We start from the raw sequence: 16853 nt of genomic DNA on the forward strand, positions 1-16853 counted from the left end.
CAGCAACAAAATCTTGGGGAGACCCCTCTCTCTTTCCTCGAGTGCTTTCGCTAGCCGGTCCTACTTCCCCACTCCTTTGGGAGTTTCCTGTTCCATTACGTAGGCAAGAGGGCGAGAGGACCCAGCTTTCATAATTGTGAGTGGTTTGGCTGGGTGTGTACGTGCGAGTAACTGTGTGTGTGTGTGTGTGTTGGGGGAAAGTGGAGCTTGCTACAAGGGGCTTAGAAAAACTAGTCGCCAATTTAAAATATTTTCTGAGTGTTTGAATGATATCTTAAAAGCTAAGCCCACTCTCAAATTCAGCGAAATGAACAATACAGATAAGGAAGATGAAGAGGGTGGAAAACCCACACAGCAGAATGGAGCTGTCCATGCCGCGGGAGTGACAGGGGAGCGCTCAGAGGAAAGGCGCTCTGCAGAGAAAGTCACTCTGGCTCTTCTCTCTCGGTCCACCAGCCGGCGACGCTTCTTCTGTAAAAGCATTCCTAGAAAATAACCCTACAACCGGGAAGTGTAGCGATCGTTGAGCGCACTTTCCAGGAGCCGGTCCCCGCAGCCGGGAGAGGTCCCTCTCCCCCCGCGGCTGGCGCGGAATGTGGCGATCCGGCCCGGCGCGGGGGATGACTTCATGCGGCCGGAGCTCGGCGGCGGGAGCAGCTGCTGCAGCTGGCAGGTGGGGTGGGGGCCGGCCGACCTGACCACGCACAGACCCGGCGCGGCGGCACTGCGGCCCCGGGGCAGCCGGCGCCGGGGACATGCGCTGATTCGATCCCTCCGGAGAAGGTAAGCAGCCAGGCTATTCTTAGCCTCGGCCACACTGCGCGGTGCTTTCTGCTTGGTTAGTAATGGGGTTTGTAATACAGAGGGAAGAAGGGGAATATCCCTGCCGCCTTCTGCAATGGGAAGCAACAACTGGAATTGAAATGTTAATCAGCCAAGTGCTTGAGATTATTGGAGGAGCGGTGTTACTGGGCAAACAAAGAAGGCGGTCAACCTCTGTAATCTTAAAATAATCAACCATTGCTGTGCCACACTCGCTTAGATATTGAAGAGGATTCAGAATGTAAAATAATTTGAGTTGCACTTTTACGTTGCTACCTGCAACCTTCGCTTGGTTAATTTCTGCTTTGCGAGCAGCAGGTTCTTGTCAGCAGCCTGGAGAAGTAATCTGAAACCTTCTCTCTCCTTTTGCCTTCCTCAGTCTTCTCCCTTTCCAGTTATCAGAATGGGTCTGCACATTGCAACGTCAAACACCCACTTTAATACTGAACCTTAAGAAAGAATCTCAAATTAGAGGAGAAACTTACCTCCTGGAGTTCAGCTTGGGTTGAGCAGCACTTGTCCCCACTTCTCTCTTCATTTACCATCTTCTCTTGTCAATCATTTCATTGATTCCCCCCCCCCACCGCCCCCGGGGATGCTGTGCCCATTAACAAGCCAGGTCTTGTCAGCTCCTGTCCACCACCTCTGTTCCGTGACTGATTTTTCAAGGACCCAGAAAGGGCATTGCCTTATACCACGTTTGGACTATTATCTGTGTCCTTCCCCAAAATGCATGGCATGAAAAAGCCTTTAAGCCCAGTACCAACATGGTTTCCGATAACTCCCTTCATTGTAGTCACTGCAGCTACCAGATGGGTTTCGAGGACAGCAGAATCTGTTGGGGTGTGAGAAAGAGGGCTATACCCACATATTTTGCTCCATGTGCATAAGAATAGGTGGAAGTAGAAATGCAAATGTCAGTCTATCCCGTTTTTCTTGAAGCTTTTTTAGTCCAGCTAGGTTTTGAGACACCTAGCTGGGTAGGATATGGGGCAAGTCCTCCTGCAAAAGCAAGCAGTGTGTTTGTCCTAGGATTCCCCCAATAACCTCAAGAGTTTCCAGAGAGGCTTTTCCCACAGGCAGTCAGAAAGCCAGGGGAGGTGGCCAAGGTAAACCTCAGGTTCTTTGGGCATCCTCAAGTTAGTCTCCCCTTTTAGGGGTTCTGACCTAGGATTTCCCCACAAAAGCCTTGCTGCTGAGCTCAAGTGCCCATTCTTGTTGCCCACCTAGGGATGTACAGTTGAATGCTATTCTGTGAAATGTTGAAGATTGCTATGGTGGGGATTGCAAATGTGCCACTTCACCAACAGAGAACAGTTGCAATAAGCCAGACTGTGTGGTGTCTATGTGCCAATATTCCATTTAAAAAGAGATTTGTTATCTTTAAATCTGAAATTAAAGAGACAGTTTGACTCAAAAGGCCATGGATTTTATTTTAACAAATTAAAATAGGAGATCAATGAAAAAGAGGGCCAGGGTTTATAGCTAACCTTCTTATCTTCTTTTTTAAATATTGCTTTTAGAACAAGATACTGGTTCTGAAAAATCATGTTACTTCTATTATATATCGTTATTGTTTTTCTGATTACATATTCTCTATTTATAAGTACACCTTGGAAAGATTTGAGTTGGTTTCTTTGTCTCTATCTTCAGTATAGGAGGCAGAAGGAGTGGAGGGGGTTGGCAAATCCCAAATGAATGGCCCACTCAAGGAACTGTTCCCCGGACCATGCAAACCTCTGGACCGAAATTTTTTTGGCTTGTTGTTATTATTATTTTTAAATGTGGTTTGGGTTTGAAATATTAAATTTTCAATATTCTAAAATTTTGACTCAGGCACACCAAGTAGAAGAGAGAACAAAGAACAAGAATAGCAAAACTATTTTCCACCTTTCTTACCTAATTGTAAAATATTTAATTATATGAATAATTATTCCAAATAATAAGTGAAAAACATATTAAAATAATAATTCATTGTTAATAAAGTAGCCCAAGGTTTATGAAATAAAGGTTAGTGCAATTGATCTTAAGTACAGTAAAAATTTCTGTAATTTTAAAAGGTGTTTTTATGTTGAGTATTAGTACATGAAAATATGCTAATGATGGTTAGAAATTGAAATGTCTGTTACTTGGTTTCTGAAGAAACTGAATTCTTTGGCAAGAAATGGGTCAGGATTAGGGGACTGGCCTCATACCTGCCAGTGATTTTATAGGTGAGATGAATGCATTAAGTTATGGATTAGGGTTGGAGAAACCTTCTGGGGAAGAAAGAAAACAAGATAGAAAATATAATTTGTTATTTTAGTGCACCTAAGAAAATTAGATTTAAGGTATTTCTGAATTTGGACTTCGTTATATTTAAACAATTTCTGAGGAAAGTTTCTAAATTCAAAGCCCTAGGTAGAAATAGTTGTATGATTTCCTAACCGAAACTGATTTATGACTTTATTTCCTTTGTTAAAAACGTTTCCTAGAGAAAGGAAAAATTAATTGCCCGGTGTTAAGGAGGAGTAATACCAAATAGAAGGATGTACGCTATTAGATGCTAAATGAACTGTAGGAACTTTTTTGTAGATTTGACAAGATAGAATTGAAATCAATCTGTTGCTTGCCAATCACATAAAAAAAACAGTTAGTCTGATGGGTGGTCAGTGTTATCAGTAATTTAAGACTTGAGTACCGATTTAGGATTCAAAGTTGCCCTCTCCTTACAAAAGGCATTTTCTGGTGCTGCATTACTGCCATTAGCTACAATTGAAATAGACTTATCCTGAGATTTTGAAAAACAGAAAAAGAAATAGTAGGATTAATAAGGCTTTGCCTGCACTGAGAATGGGTAGAAAAAGTGCTATTTTGAAAGTTATCAATGGCCTCTTAATTGCCAGATTTCTGCGCTGTTTCAACCTGTTCTTTATGTCTTTATTTTTAAGTTCTCTTCTAAGTTATTTTTAAAAAATTTTACTGCTTAGTGTTTTATTCACTAAAATAGCATTTTTTTTTTTTTTTTGCGGTATGCGGGCCTCTCACCGTTGTGGCCTCCCCCGTTGCGGAGCACAGGCTCCGGACGCGCAGGCTCCGGACGCGCAGGCTCCGGACGCGCAGGCCCAGCGGCCATGGCTCACGGGCCCAGCCGCTCCGCGGCACATGGGATCCTCCCAGACCGGGGTACGAACCCGTATCCCCTGCATCGGCAGGCGGACTCTCAACCACTTGCGCCACCAGGGAGGCCCCCTAAAATAGCATTTTTAATTGAAGTATAGTTGATGTGTAATATTATATACGTTACAAGTGTAAAATATAGTGACTCACAATTTTTAAAGGTTATACTCCATTTATAGTTATTATAAAATATTGGCTATATTTTCTGTGCTATGCAATATATCCTTATAGCTCATTTTATAATAATAGTTTGTACCTCCTAATCTCCTATCCCTATATTGTTCTTTTTTTTAATTAAATAATTGTGTTCAAAAATATTAATAATAAGTAATATATAAAGAGATGTCTCTTTAGCTAGTTTCTCACTAATCCCCTTAAATTACTTCATGACCAGCCTAGAAAAAGTGATATTTAGTTCTACTTTGTGCCTCATGGTATCACGACTATATGTCTTCATTTGTTCCTTTCACTCACCCTGCTACACGTTGAAACCTTGCTCACATCATACATTGCCTCTTCCATGAACCCTTCCCCATACCCACCTTCCTTCTCATTTCAGATGTGTTTCTCCCTTGTCTGAATCCCTATGGCACTTTCTATTTTGGTCTATCCTTTAGTTTGAACATGATTTGCTGTTCTAAAATAACCATAGAGAGCAGAGTCTTTGACTAACAACTTTTTATTACCTGCAACTCATAATACAGTGCCTAGCTCTGTATATACAAAGTAGATGTTCAGCAATTTGATTTTAGTGAAGAAATTAGCTAGTATTTTCCAGGGGTGTATATCCACCTACTCTAGTATCCAAGTTAGGCTCTAAATACTGTGTGCAATACATTTTAGTTTAAAATCCCTATATAATAATATAGTGAAAGTACATTCAGTTATATTCAACAAAAGTTACTGTGAGCTTACATGCCCTTAAGTGGATATTGGCTCATCCGTATCAAAAAGCATAATAAGCATTATCAAACAAAACTTTAAAGAAGAAATTGTACCAGCTTTCAGTATGCTTTCATTCTACCGAAAACAAGTAAGCAGGGGAAGATGTCTTGCATAAATAAGTACTAGTTTTAAAGCACTCTGCTAGGTACTTGCATCTATGGTATATAATTTCATCTTTCTACCATATGCTAATTTTACACTGAGACTCAGAGATCTCACCTAAATGGCAGAGATTCTTTCCACATTAACATGCTGTTCTTTGAAGTGTTAACAAGTGAAGGAAAACTATAAAAACATAATCAGAAGAGTTTAAAATTGTTTTGTGATCAGGGTTTCCAGTGCTTTTTAAATTTTTGGGTCTTAACATCCCCTTTAATAATTCAATAAAGGCTATACATCCACTCCCCAAGTACATACACAGCACACACACATAGAATTTTGCCTGTAATTGCAGGTGTTTACGGACCTGATAAAGCCCTCCTTTGCAAATGCTTTAAGGACATCTACACTGGGCTCAGTTTTTCTTTTTGCTTGTTCTATGCTTAATATTTATTTTTGTACCTATTAAAATTAAACAAATTGTTATCTGTTATAGACTGAGATATAAACCTAAGCAGCTTCGTACTTTACAACTTTTCTTTTTGCATTTTTGTATTCTGTCCTTCTCTCTCACACAAACATACACATTTATATAAATGAGATCAAATAATACTTTTTTGTGAAGAGAATGCTTAGAATTTATTCTTAACGATTTTTCTATATACCACACATCAGTGTTCGCTATAGTCATCATGTTGTACATTATGTCCATAGTATGTATTTATCTTACAATTGGAAGCTTGTACCTTTGACCATCTTCCTCCAATTTCCCCTCCCCTGACCCTCTGTCTCCTGTAACCACAGGTCTGATCTCTTTTTCTATGATTGTTTTCTTTTTTTTCTTTTAGGTTCCACATATAAGTGAGATTATATAGTGTTTGTCTTTCTTTCTCTGACTTATTTAACTTAGCATAAAGCCTTCAAGGTCCATTTCTGTTGTCTCACATGGTAGCATTTCTTTGTTTTCTTATAGATGAATAATATTTCAGTGTGTGTGTGTGTGTGTATATACATATGATATGTATATATCTATAAATATATAAAACAACCTCTTTACCCATTTGTCCATCAATGGGCCCTTAGGTTGTTTCCATGTCTTGGCTATTATAAATAATGCTGCTATGAACATGGGGGTGCAGATACCTTTTTGAGTTAGTGTTTTCATTTTCTTTGGATATATTCCCAGAAGTGGAGTTGCTAGATATATGTAGTTCTAGTCTTAATTTTTGAGGACCCTTCATACTGTTTTCCATACTGGCTTTACCAATTTACAATCCCACCAACAGCACAAGGGTTCCCTTTTCTCCACATCCTCATGAGCATTTGTTATCTCTTGACTTTTTGAGGATGATTGTTCTAACAGGTGTGAGGTAATATCTCAGTGTGGTTTTAATGTGCATTTCCCTAATGACTAGTGGTATTGAGCATCTTTTCATGTACCTGTTGGCTTTTTGTGTGTCTTCTTTGGAGAAATGTCTATTCAGGTCCTTTGTTCATTTTTTAATTGGGTATTTTTTTTTTTGCTATTGATTTGTATGAATTTTTAATTTATTTTGGATATTAACCCTTATCAGATATATGGTTTACAAATATTTTTCCCATTCTATAGGTTGCCTTTTCAATCATTTTGTTGATTTGTTTTTGTTTTTGTTTTTCTTTGCTGTGCAGAAGCTTTTTAGTTTGATGTAGTTCCATTTGTTTATATTTTATTTTGTCATTTGTGTTTTAAGTGTCATATCCAAAAAGTCATTACCAAACCCATGTAATGAGCTTTATTCCTATGTTTTCTTCTGGCAGTTGCATAGTTTCAGGTCTTACATTTGAGTCTTTAATCCAATTCAAGTTAGTTTTGTGAGTAGTGTAAGATATTGGTCCAATTTCATTCTTTTACATGTGAATATCCAATTATCCCAGGGTTCCCTTGTATGTAACTTCTCTCTTTTCTCTTGCTGGTCTTAAAATTCTTTCTTTGTTTTTGATGATTTAATTGCAATGTGTCTCAGTGTAGCCCTATTTGAGTTCAACCTATTTGGGCTTGTTTGGGCTTCATGGATCTGGATGTCCATTTCTCATCCTAGGTTTGGGAAGGTTTCATCCATTATTGCTTTAAATATACTTTTTTTTTCCCTTTCTCTCTCTCTTTTCTTCTTCTGGAATTCCCATAACATGAACATTGTTTACTTTATTGTGTCCCATAATTTCCATAGGCTTTCTTCACTCTTTTTATTCTTTTCCTTTTTGTTACTTTCACTGGGTAATTTCTAATGTCCTATTCTCCAGTTTGTTGATTCTTTCTTCTGCATAGTCAAATCTACCTTTGAAACTTTCTATTGAATTCTTCAGTTCAGTTATTGTATTTTTAAAATCTAGTGTTCCTGTTTTTTTGATATTGCTATTTCCTTGTCAAACTTCTTGTCTTGTTCATGCATTGTTTTCCTAATTTCACTTAGTTGTCTGTGCTTTCTTGTAGTTCACTAAACTTCCTTAGGAGGATTATTCTTAATTCTTTGACAGTTCATAGATCTTCATTTGTTTAAGGTCAGTTATTGGAGTTTTATTACTATCCTTTGGTGGTGTCATATTTGCCTAATTTTTGTGATCCTTGATTCCTTACATTGGTATCTGCATATTTGAGTAATTGGGCTCTTCCTCCAGACTTTACTTGGTATTATATTCAGTAGTAGTAGTAGATGGAGCTATGAATTCGTTTCCTGGCAGAGAATCAGAGCCTGTATAGGACCTGGTTCTGGACAGGACCCAGAGCCTGTATAGTTCATTGCTTGGGAACCCAAATCAGGCCAGATTGTGCACTTAATTCCCTGGTCAGGTGAGGACACTGGTTTTGCCCTGCAGATGAGGGAGGCCACAGGCTGTGCTGTCTATTCAAGTACCACTGTATCTAGGGCTGTTTAATGGGCTGTACAGCTTCCCATGTTCTCTGGTTAGGTTCCCCAGTTGGACATGCTGAAGGCTGTATTCAGTGATGAGTAGGGCTATGAATTAGATTTCCTGCCTGGGTGCAACAGGAGAAGCAGCTCTAAAGCCAGTAAAGCTCTTTGTTGTCTTAACTCAAGCTGATCTACACCCCACGTTCTGTGGCTGAACAAGGCCACTGGCTTTGCTTTGCAGACTATCAGCTCTGCCTACCCTTCTCTAGGCTTGAGCACTGCTGGGCCACACAGTTTCTAGGAGTTGTCACCAATCCTTCTAGTCAGATGGGCCAGGAAGACACTCTCCACAGCAGATGGGATGGGGCTAGTCCCAGTTCCTTTGCCTGGGTGGGATGAGGAGGGGCCACTCAAGGCTACTCTTAATTTCTCAAACAGCCTCCTCAGTTGGGAGGAGCTGGGATCTACTCTCAGCCTTGGATATGAATTAATCTCCCTGCCTGTGCATGGTACAGGATCCCTCCACACCTGGTACTGGCTCTGCTTTGTACCAGAGCCAGTGATGAGCTCTGGCTGCCTGCCTCTTGGCTGGAGCATGACCGGGCCAAATAGCTTCCAGGAATTACTGCCAGCCCTTTTGGTCAGATGGCCAGAAGACACTCTCCACAGTGGGTGGGCTGTGACTCTGCTCTTTCCCTGGGTATGGGCAAACCAGGCTTAAGGGCCAGATGCGTATCAGGTGGATCTGTACCCTGCTGAGTTCCCTGGTTGTAGTGCCCCGCCAAGCTGGCTCTGTAGATAAGCAAAGATGCCAGTTGTGATCACTACTTGGGCACTGCAGGTATGAATTCCATCTGTCACAATCTATGTGCTGGCTGTTGCATGCCCCTTCCCCCTTCATGACCAGTCCAACTTTTACTGGTCAAACCCTGGAAATTTCCCTGCAATCCCAGTGGAATAGATTAGAGCAGTGGCTCCCACAAAGAAACCCCAATGCTAGTGGTGGTGCTTGCTGTCCCCCAGTTCTCTTCTCCTACTGGAGGAACCAGAGGTTCAGGGGAGACCTCACCCATGGTGCTCCACTGGCCTGGGGGAGGGGCAATGTGGTCAACGTGTAGCTCCTTCTCTCACCCTTCTAATGCAGTCTGTCTTGGTCTCTGTGGTGCACAGGGGTGCTTCAGCCTCGCCTCCATGTTCTAGGATTCTCTCAAATAGTGTCCTGTTTCCAAATAATTGTTAGTTGTTCCTTCTGGGGGCGGGGCGTGGAGCCAGGAATGACCTTGGTGATGTTACCCCACTCTGGGCTTACTTTGACAATATGTGTGTCCTTTATAGCCCAGACATTTCTGGTACTTGAAATGAGGTCCTCCTTTTATTGTTCTCCCTGCTTTAGGACCTAAAATGGGAGCTCTTCATTAGCAATGGCACAAAGGCTGCTGAGATGACTAGGAAACAAGTGCCAAGGAGAATAGTGAATCAAAGAACCTTGATTCATGGAAAAGGAATCCCAGAAGGAGCTCTAAACGTTACACATTCCAAATGATTTATTCAGGGTTTTCCAATAAAAACCATTTTTACAAATGAAACAGTTCTCAGACTTAGAGTACTATACTGCCAAGTATGTAGAAGAACATTGCCAGCAGTTGAGTGGTGTGGTCTACTTTGAAATATATTCAGTTTTCTTAGGATGGACATATGTCTACTTCAAAGTTACTATTTCTTTCTAGTAATGCTGTCTACAGTAATATATTTGCTTTTGCCAAGTTAAGAAAACAATATCCCTCCCAGGTTCTAAAACAATTACCAGCATAAAAATACATTAAAATTTTTAGCTGATACTTAAGGAAACCAGTACTAGCTAGCATTCCTACTGATGCTAGTATTCAAAGAGAGGCGTGACAAAACCATTAATCTAGGAAAACCCAGGTTGGAAAGATGGAGAGAAAGAACTCAAGAGGACTACTTAAGCTGTTGCTTTCTTTCTTTCTTTCTTTCTTTTTTTTTTTTTTTTTGCGGTACTCGGGCCTCTCACTGCTGTGGCCTCTCCCGTTGCTGAGTACAGGCTCCGGACACGCAGGCTCAGCGGCCAAGGCTCACGGGTCGAGGCGCTCCACGGCATGTGGGATCTTCCCGGACCGGGGCACGAAACCGTATCCCCTGCATCAGCAGGCGGACTCCCAACCACTGCGCCACCAGGGAAGCTCAAGCTGTTGTTTTCTTTACATGTCCCCAAATATGATAATAACCATATAAGCTCCTAAAATAAGTGCAATTTTATGCAAACTTCGTAATACGCCTATTATGAGGTAAATTTTTACTTTATTTTATAGTATATTTTTATTTTTTATTTTGGTAAAATGTCCCATAATGTAAAATTTACCATTTTAACCATTTTAAAGTGTATCATTTATTGGTATTAAGTACATTCACAATGTTGAGTAACCATTACCATTATCCATTTTAAGACCTTTCTTATTATCCCAAACAGAAACTGTACCCACTAAACAATAACCCCTTATTTCTCCCCTCCCCTTAGCCTCTGGTTAACTCTATTCTATTTTCTGGGTTTATAATTTGCCTATTCAAACTACCTCATATAAGTGGAATCATACAATATTTGTCTTTTTGTGTCTGGCTTCTTTCACTTAACATAATGTTTTCAGAGTCCATCCATGTTATAGAATGTATCAGCATTTCATTCCTTTTTAAAGCCATACAATGTATAGTGATTTTTAGTTGCAAAACACTTTTAGTACATTGTGTTTCTATTATATTAATGATATCTAGCATATATCACTACCATATTATCTTTAGTAGATGCCCAGTAATGTGTACTATGAGTGAGCCATAATTTCATTCAGTCAAAACACATTGATAAACATTTATTAAGTTCCAAACAGTTTTATGGTTTCAAGAGATGTGGTAATGGACATAGAGGTTCATGTCTTTATGTGCTGGAGCTTTTATGGTGGAAGAATTCTTGGAGTGGCATGGAATGGTATTGTTGGGTGAGAGATTATGCAGAAACATTTATAATTTGGATACATACATTGACTATAAAAACCATAAACTTCTTCAACAGATAGTATTCCTGTATTTTATGTAACCATTCATTTATGACTATCTTAAAAATGAATGCAAGTATTATAAGGGAATCCATTTAATGTGATTTGAGCAAGGAAACATTCTCACTTTTTTCATTTCTAGTTCATGGAAGAAAATTCCTATACACAAGTATTGAAATATTTCAAGTCTCTGGATCACACATTTCATCATTTCAAAAATATTACAGAGTACATCACAGATGTCAGTCAAGTCTTGTAACAACAGTGTAGAAAACTAGTAACATTTATAGCTGGTTTTTTTTTTTTTAAGCTTCAGCAATGGATCATTTCTATCCAGCCTAATCTGAAATTTTAATTAGATTAATTTTTAAAATAAAAAAGATTAATTTTTCATCTAAAACTATTTTTAGTTCATATTTATGTTCCTGCATTATGGTAAATATTTTATTTTGTTGGGGTTTTTTTAGTTTCTCTTTAGAGTATCTTTTAAAATTTATTTTTAAACAGAATAATTAAAGCCCAAAGTTGAGAATGTCTCATTTAAGCTAAACTAAAGAATGTTCGAGGGCTTCCCTAGTGGTGCAGTGGTTGGGAGTCCACCTGCTGGTGCAGGGGACACGGGTTTGTGCCCCGGTCTGGGAAGATCCCACATGCCGCAGAGCGGCTGGGCCCGTGAGCCATGACCGCTGATCCTGCACGTCCGGAGCCTGTGCTCTGCAACGGGAGATGCTACAGCAGTGAGAGGTCCGCGTACCGCAAAAACAAACAAACAAAAAAATGTTGGAATAGCTGAAGTATGAACACGATTGGCAAAACTTTTCACTACCCTCCTTAGAAGAAGACTGTTTTGATTTGCATGGTCCAAGAAAGGAGAAACAGATAACTTGCTGGGGATTGCATCCTGCTTTACTTAAATTAGACATTAACAGGCTAAAAGGGCAAGGATGAAGCAACATGTTTATAACATATTTTTGAAAAGCTACTTAAAGGTGAAGGGTTGCAAGAACCCAGACAGACAAACCCTAGACATTTCACAACAAAATTTTAAGGTATGCCTTTTCTTTGGTTGCTAGGGATGGAGAGACCTATTAATAAACATTTCTCCTATTTACTTTTGTCTTTATTGCTGTCTAATCAAACCCTCATTAAAAAACAGACATAAAACAAATAAGCATTCTGACTTTTGCCTGAATAAGCAACAACAAGCTCACATCTTAAACAATGGACTGCAATGGCTATGAGACTGAGGATCCTTGGTCATTGCAACAGTAGCAGCAACACAACCTGTTTTGTTCCTTCTGTTGTATACTGCAGAATCTGAGTAAATAGAGAGAAGTCAGTGATACCTTTAGTGCCATTTCTTACACTCCTCTCCATGATCTTTCACACTCAGGTTCTCTGGTAATCTCAATGTAGTGAAAAACAACCAGGATGCTAATACCCTCTATCCATTCACAAAATTTAATTCTTTTGAGACTTGCAGAAATAATGTTGAATCTGAATTGGTGGTACCCAATAGAGTCACTAAGAATAATCCGTCAGACTCACCAAATCCAAATTCAGATTTAAAGTCCATCAAATTTTAAAGATAACAAAGATTTTAAGATTTCAATATTTGTTATATATGGTCATATGTAAAAATTTAGAAAAGTAAAATTTTATGTATAAGTTTTTAATTATAAGCTTTATTCACTAGACAATTAATGCATTTTTAAAAGGATTCATTCTGAAAAGATTACATTAGCACTTTTTTTAAACTACTACCCTCAAAAATAAATTGTGACAAATCATTGTTCATCCAAGTTTATCTCTCATCTCAAGGAAGTGAGTTGTTCTTGGGGAAATTGATTTCATCTAATTTGTGCTTTCCAGCAGTGGATCAAGCTGAAATGAAATGGGGCTGACATTCTTAACTATTATTACATGCCCACATTTACCAGAATTACCTAATGATCAGTACCAAATAGTTTTATAATAAATAAATATGTACATACTGAGAGTCTCTACTGATAAAAGTTAGTTGAGACATGGCTGGTGATCCTGTAGAAGAGATATCCAGATTATATTTCTTACATCATCTCCATATTAGAAAGCAATCCAGGATTGCAAAGCAAGGCATGAGACAGCAGCATTTGGTGTATTTTATAAATGTTTAGATTTCTAGGGAGCTTATTGGTATCATATATTATGGTAAGCACTCAAATGTAAACTGTTACTTTAAAATAGTAAAATATCAAGAACGTAAAAATTTCTGCAAGTTAAACGGTCAGTTTGGTATTTGGCTTTATTATAGGCATTTGCAAGATATTTATTAAGCAACCAAATGAATCAATACCATTTAATTTTGAAAACTGCCTTCCTAATCCAAAAGAATTGGTATTCTACACAAGTTCCTCGTGATTATTTTTGTAGGTGTGGTGGGAATGAGTTATGGATGGCACTACCCTTTCTCCTGTTTCTTTTCTGAGGTTTTGGTAAGGTGGAAATTAGAGGTGATGGACCTTAAAGTTTGAGCAGTTCAAGACACTCAACCAGGAAGTCAGAAAGAGAAAGACAAATACCATATGCTAACACATATATATGGAATCTAAGAAAAAAAGAATGTCATGAAGAACCTAGGGGTAAGACGAGAATAAAGACACAGACCTACTAGTGAATGGACTTTAGGATATGGGGAGGGGGAAGGGTAAGCTGTGACAAAGTGAGAGAGTGGCATGGACATATATACACTACCAAACGTAAAATAGATAGCTGGTGGGAAGCAGCCGCATAGCACAGGGAGATCAGCTTGGTGCTTTGTGACCACCTAGAGGGGTGGGAAATGGAGAGTAGGAGGGAGGGAGATGCAGGAGGGAAGAGATATGGGAACATATGTATATGTATAACTGATTCATTTTGTTATAAAGCAGAAACTAACACACCATTGTAAAGCAACTGTATTCCAATAAAGATGAAAAAAAAAAAACAGTGAGTAGAATTCAAATAAGTACTAGTAGATATAAAAATAATAAAAAAGAAATTTTGGCAATTAAAAAAAAAAAGACACTCAACCAAGCACAGTCCATTTACTCAGGACAAGGAAACATATGACATTAGTCTTCTTTTTTCAACTACAATGGATTTGAACTTTTAGAAAATTGAAAATGCAAGATACCGATTTTATTTATTTTTTAAAGTAATTTATTTATTTATTTATTTCTGGCGGTGTTGGTTCTTCGTTGCTGTGCATGGGCTTTGTCTAGTTGCGGGGAGCGGGGGCTACTCTTCATTGTGGGCACAGGCTTCTCATTGCGATGGCTTCTCTTGTTGCAGAGCACGGGCTCTAGTGCACTCCAGCTTCAGTAGTTGGGGCGCACGGGCTCCTTAGTTGTGGCTTGCGGGCTCTAGAGCACAGGCTCAGTAGTTGTGGTGCATGGGCTTAGTTGCTTTGTGGCATGTGGGATCTTCCCAGACCAGGGTTCGAACCCGTGTCTCCTGCTTTGACAGGCGGATTCTTAACCAGTACGCCACCAGGGAAGCCCAAGATACAGATTTTAATAAGAAAATATTAGTCAACAGTTCTCTTATCTCTATGTCTTTTTCTATCTCATCGATTGTAAAGAATACAATCATAGCAAAAGCAAAATCTACATCCGTTGAAATTTTTTTCCACCTGCATGCATGTTATAGTGGATGTGTAACATCTTCACAGGGTTTGTGAAATCACTATTTCACCACAAAAATTAAATATGACACTAAAATGATCTGACACTAATTAGTCCATTGAATAAGGGGAGGAGGATTGGCATCTTGGTCATCATTTAGAAGAAAAGAAAAAAAATCATTAACCTGTTAGGCAAAATACTTGTCTTTAAATTATCACTTAATAAATATAATAGAAAATGAAATAAAATGGCAGTACAGTGTTATGAAAGGAAAGCAATTGGGTTGATCTCAAAGTGAGTGAGTATAAAAATCAGTGTTTTTTGTTTAGTTTGTTAATAATTTTATTCTTAGATCTCTCAGGCAGCTAGCTTTTGGTCATTTTTAAGATCAATCAAAAAGTTCTAAACATTATTTTTAAGGTATGCAGATCATTAGGCCCTCCTTCCCTCCTTTCTCTCTTTATTTTAATTTTTTAATTTATTTTGGGGAGTTTTGGCTACCATTTATGTTCTAATCATATTTTTCAGGAAGTGAATTTGAACTTTGAACCTCACTTAGTTTGAATCCTACCTCTATTGTTTTCTATCTCTATGACTTAGTGTAAGTTACTTAACCACTGTTAATTGTTTCTGGATATTTAAAACAGGAAAATCACAAGGTTGTTGCGAAGATTAAAGAAGATAACATAAAAGGGAACTTACTGCAGTGTTTGAGACATAGTAAGGGTTAGTAAATATTTCCAATTTTTATCTTTCTAATTCTCGTGAGCAGTTTACAATGAGATCTCATTACCACAGATTTTCCCTAAAATTATGAACCTTTTCCTACCCCTCTCCATTTTAAACCAAACCTTGAAATGACTGAACCTCATAGGAAGATGTCTCAATGCAGGTAATCCCAGTAGTAGGAGAGGTTGAAGCTACCACAATGCAAAGTTGTCAGGCTCTGATCTGGCAGTAGCTGCAGGAATTAGTCTTAACTTCTATTTTTAACTCTGCAAGGAGTTGATTGGATGACCTGGGAAAACTCAGTTGGCATCTTATTTTCTTTCTGAATTTCTTTCTGCATCTTATTTTCTTTCTGAATTGTACCATTTGTCTAATCACTCTTTTCACTGACTCATTATCAGAAATGATATCAAGGTTGTTGAATAAGGATGTTGATTTCAGAAGTAATGTTATAGAAAATGGGAATTGTTCCCTTTCTTAAAAGCAATAGTTGACAATTTTATTTTATTTTTTTCTGATACAGTGTTGAAGTTCCTGGGAGAGGGCAACTTTAATTTATAAAGAGTTGTTAACATTCACTTCCTGTAACAAAAGCCTTTAAAGGTAATACTACTAATTATCTGCCTTGTACCCCAATCTTTTTTTTTAATATGTAACTTTGAAGTTTTTTAATGTTAATCAATATCATTAAGTTGTCCAAAAAGGAAAATTAATCTGTTACTCCATTGTACATCATATACAAAGGAATCTTCTTGGTATATGATATCTTTCTATTTTACTGAATCTCAATGAATTTAGAGAGTACATGTAAGAATTTTAATATTCAGAGTCTTATTCATAAATGTGCACTACTAAGTAGATTCAATCACTAGCAACACCTTTAAACTGAAATCAAAACTAGAGCTTCAATTAATGTGAAAACTTTAGTACCAGAAACACCTGCCTATAAAAACTGCACTGTTAGTACACAGACGAGCTTTAGTATGATAACATTTTGTTGGGCTTAAAAAGCACATAATTTTACATTTTTTTCTTATTTGACTTTTTATCATTATGTGGACCATTTAGGTCTAAGGAAACAAGTACAAAAACTGCCTAAAGCCTTCCATTTCATATGTAAGCCATAGTTGTCCACAAGAGAGAATTTTGTGGTGATCAACAACTCTAGCCAAATCGGCAATAATTTATTTCAATTGGTAGAGTCTAATCATGTGTACCTATCTATGTTCTTTTAAGTAAAAAGTGTAAAACATTTTTAGTAGTAAGTTTGTCCTGAATTTCCAAATCAATATTTTTAATCCCTGTTTGAATACTGAATTCATTAGCTATTCACCAAAGGCTTGAGGCATAGGTTTTGGGCATAGTCTGCTTCTAAGATGAGATGTAGCAAACGGTCTAAATTCCTGTTTTAAATATAAATGTGCATACACGTATATGCATATATTATACAAAAATTTATATACAGACATTCCCCGAATTACAATGGTTCGACTTACCAATTT

General features: G+C 38.2%; 1 protein-coding gene across 3 annotated transcripts in view; it reads left to right on the top strand.

Moving 5' to 3' along the window:
* Nucleotides 1-639: 639 nt before the first annotated feature.
* PKIA (cAMP-dependent protein kinase inhibitor alpha) overlaps nt 640-16853 on the top strand; it is a 99812-nt gene continuing 83598 nt past the window's right edge. For 2 of the 3 annotated variants that reach the window (XM_060116347.1, XM_060116349.1), the window contains exon 1: nt 640-783. The gene's annotated coding sequence lies outside the window, so the exon portion shown is untranslated. Of the gene's footprint in view, nt 784-15888; nt 15955-16853 lie in introns of those variants that run through there. The other variant, XM_060116348.1, reaches the window with a different exon arrangement.

This window comes from Mesoplodon densirostris, chromosome 13 (genome assembly GCF_025265405.1).
Source record: "Mesoplodon densirostris isolate mMesDen1 chromosome 13, mMesDen1 primary haplotype, whole genome shotgun sequence".
Lineage (NCBI taxonomy): Eukaryota > Metazoa > Chordata > Mammalia > Artiodactyla > Ziphiidae > Mesoplodon > Mesoplodon densirostris.